Source organism: Nothobranchius furzeri, chromosome 4 (assembly GCF_043380555.1).
Source record: "Nothobranchius furzeri strain GRZ-AD chromosome 4, NfurGRZ-RIMD1, whole genome shotgun sequence".
In the NCBI taxonomy this organism is placed as follows: Eukaryota; Metazoa; Chordata; class Actinopteri; order Cyprinodontiformes; family Nothobranchiidae; genus Nothobranchius; species Nothobranchius furzeri.
The window spans coordinates 54,413,377-54,429,486 of NC_091744.1; the positions used below are offsets into that span (position 1 = coordinate 54,413,377).

Consider the following 16,110-nt stretch of genomic DNA (forward strand, 5'->3'; position numbering starts at 1 on the left):
GGAAACTTTTATTGAAGGTTTTTATTGATCCATTTTTTGCCTATTGAACCACGTCTATTGATCGATATATGTTGTTATTGAATTATTGTCCAGCCCTAGGTGAGTTAGATTTTAATTAAAATTTCCGAGTGATTTGACAAAAGTGTTTAATGTGTCTACAGTTGTTCTTATATCCTTATACCCATATATCTTTGAAATCACCAAGCTTTCTAATGATATAATAGTATATCTATATCAACACAGAAAAAGTGCGGAAGTTTGTGTTGTCCCATGTGCAAGACCAATTCATATGCATAAAAAAGCTCATTAAAAACCATCTGCAAAGGGCTCAGACCTTCATCCTACATGACTCGTAAACGTTTTCGTAAAAGTTCAATATTACATCTTAATGCAAATGTCAACCAAAACTATTAGTAAGTCGATAATATCGGACATCCCCACACTATTTCGTTTTTGTTTTATTCAGTCATGCAATTACATTTGTAAAATTTTTTTTCTAAATCAGTTAAACACGTAAAGGATCATTACAAAGAGACTGGGGCTATTCTGGGAATGTTCTGTGTGTGACAGATCCTAACTGTAGTGTGTGCGTGCATGTTTAAGCACTAAATTAAGGGTTTAAAATGCCAAAACAAAAAGCATTTTACGCAATAATAAGTGTAATTCAGGCTCATTTGTTGATGTTAAACAAAGTCGCTGTTTAGGAAGAGCAGAGTCTGCTTTTTCCCTCCTGTCTAGATTAGTGGAAGCCCAGGATAATGAGGTTTGTAGGACTGCACCAGCTGTCCTTCGTTACCAGCAGGCATCTCTGACATCAAACAGCTCTCTCCATCTTTCGTCTTGCTGTGTGCGTGTCCCCCACAACTTCACTGAATCCCCCTCAGAAATGCTTAAGACATGAAGATGTTCCACCTCCCCCTCCCACCTGCTGGGAAAGACTGCTGCGTGGAGAGAAGAGAGAGCCATCTGTAGGTTTCTCAGATGGAAGAAAGAAATGCACATCAGATCTGTCTACACAGCTATGAGCGTCAGCAAACATGACACAGGACGAAAGCTAAAACACAAAATATGTTACGACTCAGGAAAAGTGGAGTGCAAGAGAGGGTTTAGCCATTAGCAGAGGAAGTTATTTTCATACCTACGTCCCACTTGGGCTGAGGAAAAGAGAGGAAGGGGTTATTAAAACAAGTCCAGGCAGAGAACAGAACATAAGCTAAATGACAGGAATAGACTTAGGAGGACTAATGGAGGCTGCTGATGCTGCTTCTCTGTCTAACCCATCGACATAAACCTAACCCAACCCAGCTGAAAGACACCACCAGGGTTTACTGAGCGATACCACCTTATATCCTCACAGAGCACAATGAGCAGCCATGCTGGATCCATGTTTCACTCTCTCCAGCATAACATCACAAGTCAAAATAACTAAGTTACATAAGGGATATGTATAATATACTAATCTATCTCTAACTCGGACCTGATAGGTTTCAACACCAGATTACAGATTTACCATGATTAGTAAAAACAAGCAGAACATTCAGCCTTTGAAATTTGACACAAACCAGAGACAAGCAAGGCTTAGAAATAAAATGAAACAACTTTCCTCAGAACAAGCCGATGTCAAGAACTTTGAAAAGGTCTGAACCCTGTGAGGAACACCTAGAGAGAAAGAGGAGGCTGTGTTTTTTTCATGTCATAACATGAGAACCATTGTTTGAGCGCAAGAGGTTCCAGTGGTGGAATCTCGGAGAGCCGTTACACAAACATGGCCTCTGGATAAACAGTTACCATCTGATGTGTAAAGGATATTGGATGTCAGAGATGATATTACCTCACTTTGTCATTTTGGTTCAAGAAATAAAACCCATCTGCCAATTTAAAATGTGGACAGCCAGACAGGAAATAACTGGCTGTTCTTCTCAGGTGAAGGTAAACACATTTCTGCTTCATGGAGAGGGGGTTCCTCTGCACACATTCCCTAGAACGCAAAAGACTCAAATACCTCGGGCCCTCCCCCCACCGGTCTCAGAATCCTGTTTGTTGTTGTAGTTCACCAGGACGTTCACGCTTTACTATGCAAAACAACTGTTTGCAAATGTGACGCAACAAGGCTGTGTTTATACTCTCCTGCTGAACTTGTAAAACAAGAATTTTATGAAACTGCAAATAGTTTGAACATTAATGGAAGGAAAATTAAATAATGTGGCCTGAACGCTGACGTCGAGACCATTAAAATAAGAGCATCAAGGAACATCTATATTGATTTGGGCTCACTTTAGCTGTTTTTCTATCTATCTAATAGTGTCTATTATTGCAATCTCTTTATTATTGCATTACTTAAATATTTTCATTGCAATAATCTGTTGGGGGGGGGGGGGGGGGGGGGTGTAGCCGGCCTTTCTACCGGATGTTTACGATTGTAAAGTAATAGATGCATTTTACAAACAAGCTCCCTTCCCACTGGGAGCTGTTGAAAAGCAAATTTTTAAAAAATGCCTTCAAAATTATACAGTGGGGCAAAAAAGTATTTAATCAGCCACCGATTGTGCAAGTTCTCCCACTTAAAATGATGACAGAGGTCAGTAATTTACATTAGAGATACACTTCAACTGTGAGAGACAGAATGTGAAAAAAAAATCCATGAATTCACATGGCAGGATTTTTAATGAATTTATTTGTAAATCAGGGTGGAAAATAAGTATTTGGTCACTTCAAACAAGGAAAATCTCTGGCTCTCACAGACCTGTAACGTCTTCTTTAAGAAGCTTTTCTGTCCTCCACTCGTTACCTGTATTAATGGCACCTGTTTGAACTCATTATCTGTATAAAAGACACCTGTCCACAGCCTCAAACAGTCAGACTCCAAACTCCACTATGGCCAAGACCAAAGAGCTTTCGAAGGACACCAGGAAAAGAATTGTAGACCTGCACCAGACTGGGAAGAGTGAATCTACAATAGGCAAGCAGCTTGGTGTGAAAAAATCAACTGTGGGAGCAATTATCAGAAAATGGAAGATATAAAAGACCACTGATAATCTCCCTCAATCTGGGGCTCCACGCAAGATCTCATCCCGTGGGGTCAAAATGATCATGAGAACGGTGAGCAAGAATCCCAGAACCACACGGGGGGACCTGGTGAATGACCTGCAGAGAGCTGGGACCACAGTAACAAAGGTCACCATCAGTAACACACTACAACGGCAGGGGATCAAATCCTGCAGAATAGAATAGAATGCCTTTATTGTCACTATATAGGTGTAAAGTGAGATACAGAGCATCTCCTACTCAGTGTAAAACAAACATACTTGGGGGTGGGGGGGTACAGTTCTGCAGCGCTATGTATATATGGACAGTAAGTGTTATATACAAATTATTGCACAGTATTGTTACAGTTCTGCAGCGCTATGTACATATGGACAGTAATGTTATGTATATACAATTATTGCACATGGAATTTGGTATAAATAGATAGTGGTGGTCAATGGAGGAAGTGGGAAGTGGGGAGCTGTGTTATCGGTGCATGTGTGAGTTCAGAGTGGTTATTGCTTTGGGGAAGAAATTGTTTTTGAGTCTGTGGGTTTTTGTATTAATGCACCTGTAGCGCTTCCCTGAGGGAAGCAGTCTGAACATGTTGAAGCCAGGGTGGGAGCTGTCCTTGATGATGTTTGCTGCCCTACTGAGACAGCGGGAGGAATAAATGTCCATCATGGAGGAGAGAGGACAGCCGATGATCTTCTGTGCTGTCTTTACCACACTCTGAAGCCTCACTCTATCCGCCTTGGTGCAGCTGCCGTACCATACCGTGATACAGTAGGTTAGCAGGCTCTCAATGGACGAGCGTTAGAAGGTCAGCAGCAGGTCCGAGTTCAGTTTGTACTTCCTGAGGACTCTCAGGAAGTGCAGCCGCTGTTGGGCCTTCTTGATGACCGCTGAGATGTTTTCCGCCCAGGGAATGTCAGCAGAGATGAGGACACCAAGGAACCGGAAAGTGTGGACCCTCTCCACACACTCCCGGTTGATGTAGAGGAGGGCCAAGTGGGTGCTGTGTCTCCTGAAGTCGACAATGAGCTCTTTTGTTTTCTTGGTGTTCAGGGACAGGTTGTTTTCTGAACACCAAGCTGCCAACTTCAGGACTTCCTCTCTGTACTCTGCCTCGTCTCCCTTCGAAATGAGTCCGACCACCGTGGTGTCATCAGCAAACTTGATGAAGAGAGTGTTGTTGTGGGTCGGACTGCAGTCGTGGGTGTACAGAGAATACAGGAGGGGGCTCAGCACACAGCCCTGTGGGGAGCCGGTGCTCAGTGTGCGAGTTGAGGAGAGATGAGGGCCGAGTCTCACAGTCTGGGGCCGGTTTGTGAGGAAATCCTTTATCCAGGCACATGTGAGAGGAGGGAGGCCAAGAGTGACCAGTTTGTTGATGAGGATGTCCAGGATGATTGTATTAAAGGCTGAGCTGTAGTCCACAAAGAGCATTCGGACGTAGCTCTGCCGCTGCTCTAGGTGACTCAGCACAGCGTGGAGGGCTGTGGCAATGGCGTCTTCTGTTGATCTGTTTGCACGGAATGCAAACTGGTGGGGGTCGAATTCTGGGGGGAGGTGATCCTTTATGTGCTGAAGGAGTAGTCTCTCAAAGCATTTCATGATTACCAGTGTGAGGGCCACAGGGCGGTAATCATTTAAGCTGGAGATGGGAGACTTCTTCGGTACTGGGATGATTGTGGCTGATTTTAGACAGGATGGGATGGTTGCCTGATCCAGTGAGAGGTTGAAGAGTCTGGTGAAGATGAGGCTGAGCTCGTGTGCGCATGCTCTTAGTACTTTGCCAGGTACTCTGTCTGGACCGGCCGCCTTCCTGGGGTTCACTGCTAGGAGCACACGTCTGACATCGTGCTCCGTTACAGTGAGTGGAGCGGTGTAAGAACCAGGTGAGGATGAGGATGGTAGCAGGGCTGAAGCAGATGAGTGTTGCTGTTGTGGTGTTTCAAAGCGGGCAAAGAAGCTGTTTATTTCCTCTGCCAGCTGTACACTCAGGTTTTCTGTTCTCGCAGTGCTGCTTCTGTGGTTGGTGATGTCTCGCATTCCCTGCCATACCTCTCGTGTGTTGTTGCTGGACAGGTGGGACTCGATATTCCTTTTGTGGTCTGACTTGGCTTTTTTAATCCCCCTTTTCAGGTTAGCTCGAGCAGCCCTGTACAGAGCTCTGTCACCTGACCTGAAGGCGGCATCACGGGCTTTGAGGAGTGAGCGGACCTCGCTGGTCATCCAGGGTTTTTGATTTGGAAAAACCCGAATGATTTTGTCCAATGTCACATTTGCAGTACAGAACTTGATGTAGTCCAGTACTGATCCTGTGAAAGTTTCTAGGTCCTGTTGTTCAAATATGTCCCAGTCTGTTTCTGTGAAGCAGTCTTGTGATTTGTTGAGAGCATTTTCTGGCCAGGTTGTAAAAGTCCTTGTGGTGGGCCTGGCACTGCGCCTGAGGGGGGTGTAGGCTGGGGAGAGCAGGAGAGAGAGATGGTCAGACTGACCGAGGTGGGGGAGGGGTATGGCTCTGTATGCATGCTTGATGTTGGAGTAAAAATGATCTAGAGTGTTTTCTCCTCTGGTGGGATATTTGACTTGCTGATAGAACTTTGGGAGTACAGTCTTTATGTTGGCCTTGTTAAAATCACCTGCAATAATGTGAACCCCATCTGGGTGGGCCCGCTGCTGTTCGTTAATGGTGTCTAGCAGGATAGAGAGCGCCGTGTTTACGTTGGCATCGGGTGGGATGTACACAGCCACGATGATCACTACTGTTAGCTCTCTCGGTAGAAAAAAAGGCTGGCATCTCACCGACATGTACTCGAGGTTCGGGGAGCAGTGACTGTTTATAATTGTCCCGTTGTTACACCAGCTTTCATGCAAGTAAATACAGAGCCCTCCCCCTCTGCTCTTACCGGAGTCCTTTGTTCTGTCCCAGCGAAGCAGAGTGCGGCCTGCTAGCTGAACGCTAGCATCGGGTATTCCCGGGTGAAGCCAGGTTTCCGTAACAATCAAGGCACAGCAGCCACGAACATAGCGATTTCCCACTAGTTGTAATTCCAGGTCGTCCGTTTTTTGCACGAGGGATCTAGCGTTGGAGAGATAGAGGCTCGGCAGAGGTGGCTTGTGTGGTTTGTTTTTTAGCCTCAGCATGATGGCGGACCTGCTGCCCCGCCTTTGCTTCCTTTCCCTCCGTCTGTGCCTCCGCTTAGTCCCAATAACAATTCACGGGGAGCTGGTGGTCTCGCCATATGATCTGGGATGTTGTGCGTGCGAAGGAAGTCCAGTGAAACAGATGTTTGATGCTGATCACCAATGTCTATGAGGCTCTGGCGGGTGTAGAAAACTTTGAAAGTAGAGCCGATGGTGCATAAAAAAATAAGAAAGACATACAAACTAAGCAAACTAAACAAAAAAAAAGGGAGTACTGAGCCGGAGAGCCATAAGCCGCTGCAACCGTGTGCGCCGTGTGTGCCAGACGTGTTCCGCTGCTGAAGCCAGTGCATGTCCAGGCCCGTCTGAAGTTTGCCAGAGAGCACATGGATGATACAGCAGAGGATTGGGAGAATGTCATGTGGTCAGATGAAACCAAAGTAGAACTTTTTGGTATAAACTCAACTTGTCGTGTTTGGAGGAAGAACAATACTGAGTTGCATCCCAAGAACACCATACCTACTGTGAAGCATGGGGGTGGGAACATCATGCTTTGGGGCTGTTTTTCTGCTAAGGGGACAGGATGACTGATCCGTGTTAAGGACAGAATGAATGGGGCCATGTATTGTGAGATTCTGAGCCAAAACCTCCTTCCATCAGTGAGAGTTTTGAAGATGAAACGTGGCTGGGTCTTCCAACACGACAATGATCCCAAACACACCGCCCGGGCAACAAAGGAGTGGCTCCGTAAGAAACATTTGAAAGTCCTAGAGTGGCCTAGCCAGTCTCCAGACCTCAACCCCATAGAAAATCTGTGGAGGGAGTTGAAAGTCCGTGTTGCTCGGCGACAGCCCCAAAACATCACTGCTCTCGAGAAGATCTGCATGGAGGAATGGGCCAAAATACCAGCTACTGTGTGTACAAACCTGGTAAAGACCTATAGTAATCGTTTGACCTCTGTTATTGCCAACAAAAGTTATGTTACAAAGTATTGAGTTGAATTTTTGTTATTGACCAAATACTTATTTTCCACCCTGATTTACAAATAAATTCTTTAAAATCCTGCCATGTGAATTCATGGATTTTTTTCACATTCTGTCTCTCACAGTTGAAGTAAACCTATGATGTAAATTACTGACCTCTGTCATCATTTTAAGTGGGAGAACTTGCACAATCGGTGGCTGACTAAATACTTTTTTGCCCCACTGTACCTCCAGGTTGAGTGTATTATATTTACCAGATTTATTTTATTTTTTTGCGTTGTCAGCGAGTAAATTAGGCGAAAATGCGTCTTAACTGTTTGTGGAAGTTGATTAACGAGCTGCCATCTGCTTCAAACACTGCCGTGTGTCCGGTGATCGGGCCGTCAGCGCATGCGCATGCTCTCTCTCCTGTCTACCTGGTACCGTCACTTTTTCAAAAAATATTAAGTTTGGCCCGCGACTTCGTCCCAGATTTTCATTTCGGCCCAGTGTGAATTAAGAGTTTGACACCCCTGGACTAATACAAATAGTGATGCACAATAAATTGGCATCAATATCAGAATCGGCAGAAGTTAATCATTTTTTAACATATCGGTATCGGCCCGATAAATAAAACTGGGCCAATCTTGTTTCTGTTTATCTGTTTCAGGGGGTGAGGGGGGGTGATGTGTATTTGTTTAGTCATGTGACAGTGTAATCATCTCAGAAGCATAAATGTGTGTGGTGTGTGCTCATCGTCGTCATCGTCTTCCTCCGCTTATCCGGGTCCAGGTCGCGGGGGCAGCATCCCAACTAGGGACCTCCAGACCGTCCTCTCCCCGGCCTTCTCCACCAGCTCCTCCGGCAGGACCCCAAGGTGTTCCCGGACCAGATTGGAGATGTAACCTCTCCAACGTGTCCTGGGTCGACCCGGGGGGCTCTTGCCGGCCGGACATGCCTGAAACATCTCCCCAGGGAAGCGTCCAGGAGGCATCCTGACCAGATGCCCAAACCACCTCAACTGACTCCTTTGGATCCAGAGGAGCGGCGGTTCTACTCCGAGTCCCTCCCGAATGTCCGAGCTCCTCACCCTATCTCTAAGGCTGAGCCCGGCCACCCTACGGAGGAAACTCATTTCGGCCGCTTGTATCCACGATCTCGTTCTTTCGGTCATTACCCAAAGCTCATGACCACAGGTGAGGATTGGGACGTAGATCGACCGGTAAATCGAGAGCCTGGCTTTCTGGCTCAGCTCCCTCTTCACCACGACAGATCGGCTCAGCGTCCGCATCACTGCAGATGCTGAACCAATCTGCCTGTCGATCTCCCGATCCCTCCTACCCTCACTCGTGAACAAGACCCCAAGATACTTAAACTCCTCCACTTGAGGTAGGACCTCTCTCCTGACCTTTTCCGGTTGAAAACCATGGTCTCAGATTTGGAGGTACTGATCCTCATCATCATGTGTGCTCATAATAACACAAATTCAGCTTTAATAATTTTCATTCTATACAAAATCTTCTGATTTTAGAAGCATTAATGTCAGTATATCGGTATCGACAAATATCGGTTAGCGGCCATTACAGTGATATTAATATCAGATCAGATTAGTATCGGCCTACTAATTTCTTATTGGTTCATCACTAAATACAAAAATTTACTTTTACAAGACTGAAGCTAAATACATTTTGTAAAAAATCTTTAGCTTCCACCAGAGGGCAGAAAACATGTTCACGAATCGATTCAAAAAAGCTTTTTTATGGAAAAACTAATTTTATTAATATTAAAAAGTGTATAGCTATAAAACTATAGTTGTTAAAGTTGCCGTGTGTAGTTTCCAGCCACTAGAGGGCAGTACATACATGCATTTCTTTCTGACTGTCGCTGGCATAAATTTATAAGTCCTCACCAATGTCAAGATCAAATCTACATCAATGGGTGGTAGATTATTTTTGTAGAAGCTAACAAGCTAACATGTCCATTATCGTAAAGAGCATTAGTTGTCAGGAGAAAGACCTTAAAGTAAGGGTTCTCAATCCTGGTCCTGGAAGGCCGAAATCCAGCATGTTTTAGTGGTTTCTCTGCTCCAACACGCTTGATTCAGTGGTTTACTCATCTGTTCAGCAGCTCACCAAGCCCTGCAGAAACCTGTTAATTACCTGTTCATTGAAATCAGGTGTGTTAAAGCAGGGAATCAACTAACACATGCTGGAGTACGGCCCTCCAATGGCACTTACACACTAGCATCGGCTCTACTCCGCCTGGAACAGGATGGGAGTGTTATCATTTGAGTGGCCTTGGATTTTCTCACTCGCAGCCGGACGTCTTTTCAGCCCTCTTCCCGAGGCGGTCTCCTTGGAGTGGAACTGGTCCAACAGACCTACTGTTGACTGATTAGCCAGCTCAAAATCACAACTACCATTAGGAGGAGCCTAAGATTGGTGGATAGAATCATCCTGCGGGAAACCCCCGCAGGTTGTTTCATTATCGTTCTGGATGCTGTGGAGTTAACAAGCCTCTGACTGAAGCCATTTTTCTCTCTCTCATTGCTGTGAGGAGCGCGCGCACACACGCACACACACACACACACACACACACACACACACACACACACACACACACATTGCTGTCAGGCTGCCAGACAGGATATGATATCAGAGTCAGAGTCTCCAAAAGAAAGACTGCTCAGGCCACCTTTGTTCAATAATCTTTTGCCCCACCCACGTGCTCAGAGATGAGCTCAAGACATCACTGATATCTATTATTTGCACCAATTTTGGAGACCGCCCATGTGCTCATTCATGTCCGCATTCCTAAGGTAGTGTGGAACAAATGCGGCCAGGCTGGGGGGCGCGGAGTAGAGTTGCAGGGATTAACCGGTTTGATTTTAATATAATCTATTATACTATTAATATTTCTAATATATCTAAAATATTTCCACACAGGAGATTTCAACTGCTTCCTAGGTGGAAATGGGGCAGTCCCGATGGTTGTTGTCACTGGTTCTGCTTCTGCTGCATATGCAAGTTCAGTTTTACTTTTGTTTTTGTCTGTGCGGGTCGTGCTATTGTCTTTTTGTTTTTTATAGGTGGTGTTGGAGAAATCTTTACGGGGGGTTAACCGGGGTTAATAGTTAAACCGGTTAATCCCTGCAACCCTAGCGTGGAGTGGAGTGGAGAGGAACTGATGCTAGTGTGTAAGTGGCACAGGACCAGGATTGAGAACCATTGCCTTAAAGCAGGGGTGTCAAACTCAAATTCACACGGGGCCGAAATTAAACTCTAGGACGAAGTCGCGGGCCAAACTTAATATTTCTTGAAAAAGTGACAGCAAATTTGCACATTTTCTTAATCAACATAAATGCAATTTTGAACCTTTTCATTTGGAAACAAACTTATTTTTGCAATAACACTGAATGTGGAATAATCAAATTACACACGAAAAAGTCAATTTTAAATAAAACACGTCAGTGGTATTCAGAACTTGTGCAGGGTTTTTCCTGCGTTCAAATTTGCGTGGCGGCCGCCTCAAGCTATTTTTGTTCCGTCCCAGCCTGATTTCACTCTGCCCCCAGCTATATGGATGTTATTTTAACTACAGTTGCAGCGTTGCGCCACCATTGGGGCGCTGTATCAGCAGCGGTGCACTGAAAAGCACTAAAACCGCTACAGGAAAAGAAGATTGAAAATTGCTTTTCTCGCTAGTTGGTACATATCTATGGTTGGAGCTATTGTAGGGTGACCATATGTCCTCTTTCCCCCGGACATGTCCACTTTTCACTCTCTGTCCGGGGCGTCTGGGGGGGGGATAAAATGTCCGGTTTTTCATCCAGGAGCAGGGATCGAACTATGGGGGCTAGATATCTTTCAGAGAAAGATCCAGTATCTACCTATATTACAATATTTATGGACTCTCAGCATAGCGGGGATTATGTTGAGCGGAGAGGACGCAGCGCTCTGATCATTGAAGTGCCCGCTGCATCTGGCGCACGATACATTCTCAAGGTGGCGCAACAAAACATTATTATTAACACATAATCAACCATATCTGTTCAAATCCTCTGGTATTCTGTCTTTTAATCCTTCCTGCGTGACGCGCTCCGCTCATCGTGTGCTGCGGGGATTTCACCTCACTGATGCAGCATCGAAACGCGCACTCCGCTTTGCGGTCAGGAGATCCCTTTGATCTGCATAGTTCAAAAGTAATGATGAGGTGAAAAAGTAAGAATCCAGGCAGCAGTTTTTCTGGAGTTTAGAGGAGATGCAGGAAGAAGAGAGACAGACAGGACAGGAAAATAGTTAAATAAAAACAAGAAAACAAAATGTTTGAAAGTAAAATGTAGGTAGATTTATCTCCACTACACACTTTTACCTGTATAAAACAATAAGTTATACACATGTAGTATTTATACATCTGAGACAATTCAGATCACCTTCAAAACTCTGTCACACACCCAGGGCCGTTTCAAAGCATTTTGGTGGCCAAGGCAAAACAGAACACCCCCTAACCTTAACCCGTACATTATAGACATGCCACCATTACATTGTTAGCAGCAGAAATTAAATGTTATTACCATTTCCAACACAAATGCATGTTAATGAAATGCATTATATTTTACTGCATATATTTATGTGTTATTTTGACTAAGATGAGTGTTATTAATACAAACCTAAAATCTTACTGGAATGTAGGTCAAACATTTAAAAAGAGTTTTAACTATAAATATCAGATGGGGAAAAGGGAACTAAACACCAATCCATTGCATATTATTTAGCCTTTTATAATATTTTGAATTTAAAAAAGTGAGGTAGATGAATGCACAGAGTATGCATGTGCTGGCGCATGGGCAGGATGGTACCACCTCTGCCTCAATTTGAGCCAGGAAAAACCCTGTTGTGGTATAATCAGCATTTTTAAAATCTATTCAGGATTTATGTTTTCTTGTTGTTTATTAATTTTTCTTATTTTTTATTCTCCTTTTTTTCTCCTGTAATAAGTGTCATCGCTGCTGTGACATCTAGCTTTCCCCACTGAGGAACAATAAAGGGATTTTCTATTCTATTCATCTATCTGCAGCCTTTCCACTTCCTGTTTACTGTAGGTTAAATCTTTTCTCACGGGCCAACAACAAAATAAAAATATCATTTTATCTTAAATGAAAATGCAACTTCTCACCTGTTAACTTTCATGTTTTGGAGCAGAAAATGAGCATAAAACCTAAATATTTAAAGCTCAGTTTGTTCCACTGGTTTACTGTGATGCTCACCTGTTCCAGCCAGATACCTGCATCATGGGGTTGATCTGAGCTGAGGAGGAGACTCCTGTTGTTTTGTTCATCTTCATCATAATAATGACAACATTAGATGACAACAGGTGCTCACATAGGTTTGTGCTGATGAACATGTCTGAGCAGCTTGACTACGTTGTTGTGTGTCGGGGAGGAAAAATAACAACAACAGTAGGGATGGGTACCTTTGACATTTGAATCGATCCGGTACTAATTCCCGGTACCTATGAATCGATACCGGTACTTAACGGTACCAATTTTCAATACTTTTGAGTGTTTAATATTTTTAATTCTCTTTTATAATTAAATATATTTTTTTCTCAATTTATAACCATATTTGATAAATATCACGATAAATAACATACAACTGTTTGTATTTTAACATCGTCCTTGTAGTTTTATTAGCTGATAATTAAACTGAGGCAAACATCTTTACTGTGAACTAAATTTACTGTGCACCATTAGCTGATAACGGTGGCAATGGAAGCTAACATATCAAGCTAACGTTATCTTAAACAGTTTATTTAGCTGCTGGAGCAGATTAAAACGATGATGCCTCACACTTAGATCATTGTCGCTGGTTTCATCTTCACCCAATCGCCCATCGCATTTAGTAAAGTGAAGCCAAACTTTAGAGCACGCTCATGTTCTTCTAGTCGAAAATTCGGAGTTCCGAGGAGAAAGCAAACGCACCATTAGCGAAACGGAAGCTAAAATATCAAGCTAACGTTATCTTAAACATTTTATTTACCTACCGGCGCAGATTAAGATGAGGATGTCTCACTTAGATCGTTGTCGCTGGTTTCATCATCACCCAGTTACCCATCACATTTAGTGAAGTGGACCCAAGCTTTAGCGTGCGTTCTTTCTACCATGCTGCTCTGTTTACAACTCGCTCGCAGCGAGCGACGACATAACGCTCTTGCGCGTGTGCAGCTGTCTAGGCAAGTTCTCGTTATGAAGGACGGGTGCCGAAACAAGGCACCGTTTCAAATGACGTGAATCGGTGCTCAGTCGGTACTATGGAATTCGGTCGGTACCTTAAAAAGTACCGAATTCGGTACCCATCGCTAAGCCACAGTCATGCTGACTTGAGCGTGTCGCTGCTCGCTGGAGTTATATCAACTCTGTCTGGAAGTTAGTTGGAAAACTTTCTCTTTCAGTCGTGAACACATTACTGATTGGTTAAAATCTCTGTTTCTGGACTTCAACGTCAGAAAATAGCTGAGTGAGAGGAGTGTTTAGTTTGTCCGAGACAGCGGAGCTGCAGACGCTGGAAAAAACGCAAAGGTTGGGGGGGTGGGGGGGGTGGGGGTGGGGTGCTTCTGTTAGATAAAAACGGATATTATTATTATTGAACTAACATTAATGTCTTGACTGTTAAACATCTGGTGTCTTATTAAACGTAGCTTCATTCTGTTCATCCTGTTGATAGATACCAGGCTCCCGTAGGTCTTACAGAGAGGAGTGGGTTTTACGAGGAGGATGACCTTGCCTTGGAACCGACCTTTATCTTTAAAACTCCCTTAAGAAAGTCTAGCAATAGCTTTGTTTGATTTAGGGTGCACCTGGAGAAAGTTTAAACTCCCTTTTACATCGTTCCCGCCTGAGAGTCTAAGGAATGTCAAAATGTGCGTGCGTTAATCTTTGTGTGTGCTTAAAGTGCAAGTAACGTCTAAATTAACTTTTTTTTTGCTGATTAACTGTATAAATGAGTGTCTAATAGTGTTTTAAATGTGTGTATTCATTATTTTAGCATTTTGGTGCATTTTCTTTAAAAATTATGCCTAAATGCCACAGTATAGCGCCACCTTCAGCTTAAAACATAGAGTTTGAGTCATTTTGAATACACTTTAGCCAATGGCTAAAGAGAAGGATACTACGTAAACCAGTAGAGTACTACGTAGCAGCTCTGTGTCAAAGTTATAAAAGCATCGAGAGTCTCGGCCACGCCTTGTGGCGAGTTGGGAGTTGGATTTGCAAGCGAGTGTAGGAGGTAAGCCGTAGTTCAGCATTAGCATATAGCATTAGCGTATCCTGGTCTTTAGCATAGCTTTTAGTGTTATACATACTTATTTAGTGTTAGTTTGGCTGTTGGATATTGTAGTTTAGTTAGTGTTTGGCTGTTAGTGTTATTAGGAAAGTAGTTCGGGTTTAGTGTTCCATATCGTGTTAGTATGGTGAGAAGGTGTAGTGTAGTGGGTTCGGTGGCTCTGTGGGGTTGCACTCCTTTCTGCTGGACTTAGAAATTAGGCGCCAGTGATTGCGTGCAATCGGTGTCTGGAAAACAGTCAGCTCCCGCCTGGTGCTGTAGTTTTCAACCAGCATTTTACCTGCGATTCCTTCGCCAACATGATGGAGTTTGAACTGGGTTATTCTGCACGTCTCCGTTTGAAGAGGGAGGCCGTGCCCACCGTGGCTCTTCCGCGATTTAGATGCAGCCCACCGACTCTGCTCCCCCGCCATGGCGGGCTCCAGTCTGAGGTGAGTAAGCTAAATAAAAATTTTAACATATTCTAAAGACAATTCCCTACCTAAATGCAAAGTTTGAGAGACGTGGTTCACTTCTGCACTGCCTTCGGGCTAAATTGTCAAGTTCACAAAATGTGGAACGGGATGTAAGGTTAGAATCAGCGGCGAATCGGAACATATCGAAGCCCTGGCCGACGAAACGGTCCACATGACTATTACTGTCAGGCTCGGAGAAAATTCGGGTTGTTTTTGTGTCAGTCAGTAATTCTGCAACAGTGACTCTTAACGCAGCACTAGTTGACAGACAGCATTACAGCAGGAAATCCAGCTTTACACCACAGCGTGACCCGGTTCTGTAAGGAATTCTGTTCAGGAGGTCGCATTTCAGGCTCTCCACATCACATGTGACTGACTTTTACGTTATAATAACGATCACACACTAGGAATGTTATAATAATGCATTGAACTTATATAGCGCTTTTCAAGACACCCAAAGACGCTTTCACACACTCTTACATTCACACACTGCTAGTGATGGTAAGCTACTTGTAGCCACTGCCGCCCTGGGGAGGTCTGACAGAGGCGAGGCTGCCATTTGGCGCCGTCGGCCCCTCTGACCAAAACTAAAGCCGGGCGTACATTGTGCGACTTTTCCAATCGTAGCACTCAGCTTCAGCTCAAACTGTACGACTTCCTCGCAGGGCAGATCTCACGAGTCATGCGCTCACACTGCATGACCCAGTTCTCGGATGCGATCTGACTGCTCACACTGTACGTCTGGTAGCAACACGTTGGCCCTAAAAATATGCTAAAAATTGCCGTTTTTACTCAACACGTCAGACTTTTTTGTCTTGTTTTGCCTGTTGTCCTTCGGGAGTGCTGCAGGAGGACACACAGGGATTTATGGGGGTTGGATGAGGAAAACGAAATAAAGAAAGTAAATCTGTGTTTTGTTATCAGTTTAATTTGACATGAACACGACAAACACGCTTTCTTGACAATCTTTGTGAGTAAAAAAACGTGTAGGAATTAAAACGAACAACGTGTGTTATTAGGGAAATAGCGGGCGAGCGGTGTTGATGCAGGATTGCGGATGCGCCGTGAGCAGTTCTGATACATTTTGGGTCGCAGCTGCTCGCAGCACCGCTTCAACAGTGCGATATCCTCACGAGGGACGAGCAAAATATCAAACACTCCAGAAGTCCGTGCGAG

At 44.2% G+C, this 16,110-nt stretch overlaps 1 protein-coding gene across 9 annotated transcripts in view; it reads right to left on the reverse strand.

The window, feature by feature from the left end:
* plekha7a (pleckstrin homology domain containing, family A member 7a) overlaps positions 1–16,110 on the reverse strand; it is a 262,547-nt gene that overhangs the window by 227,046 nt on the left and 19,391 nt on the right. The gene's annotated exons all lie outside the window — the stretch shown is intronic.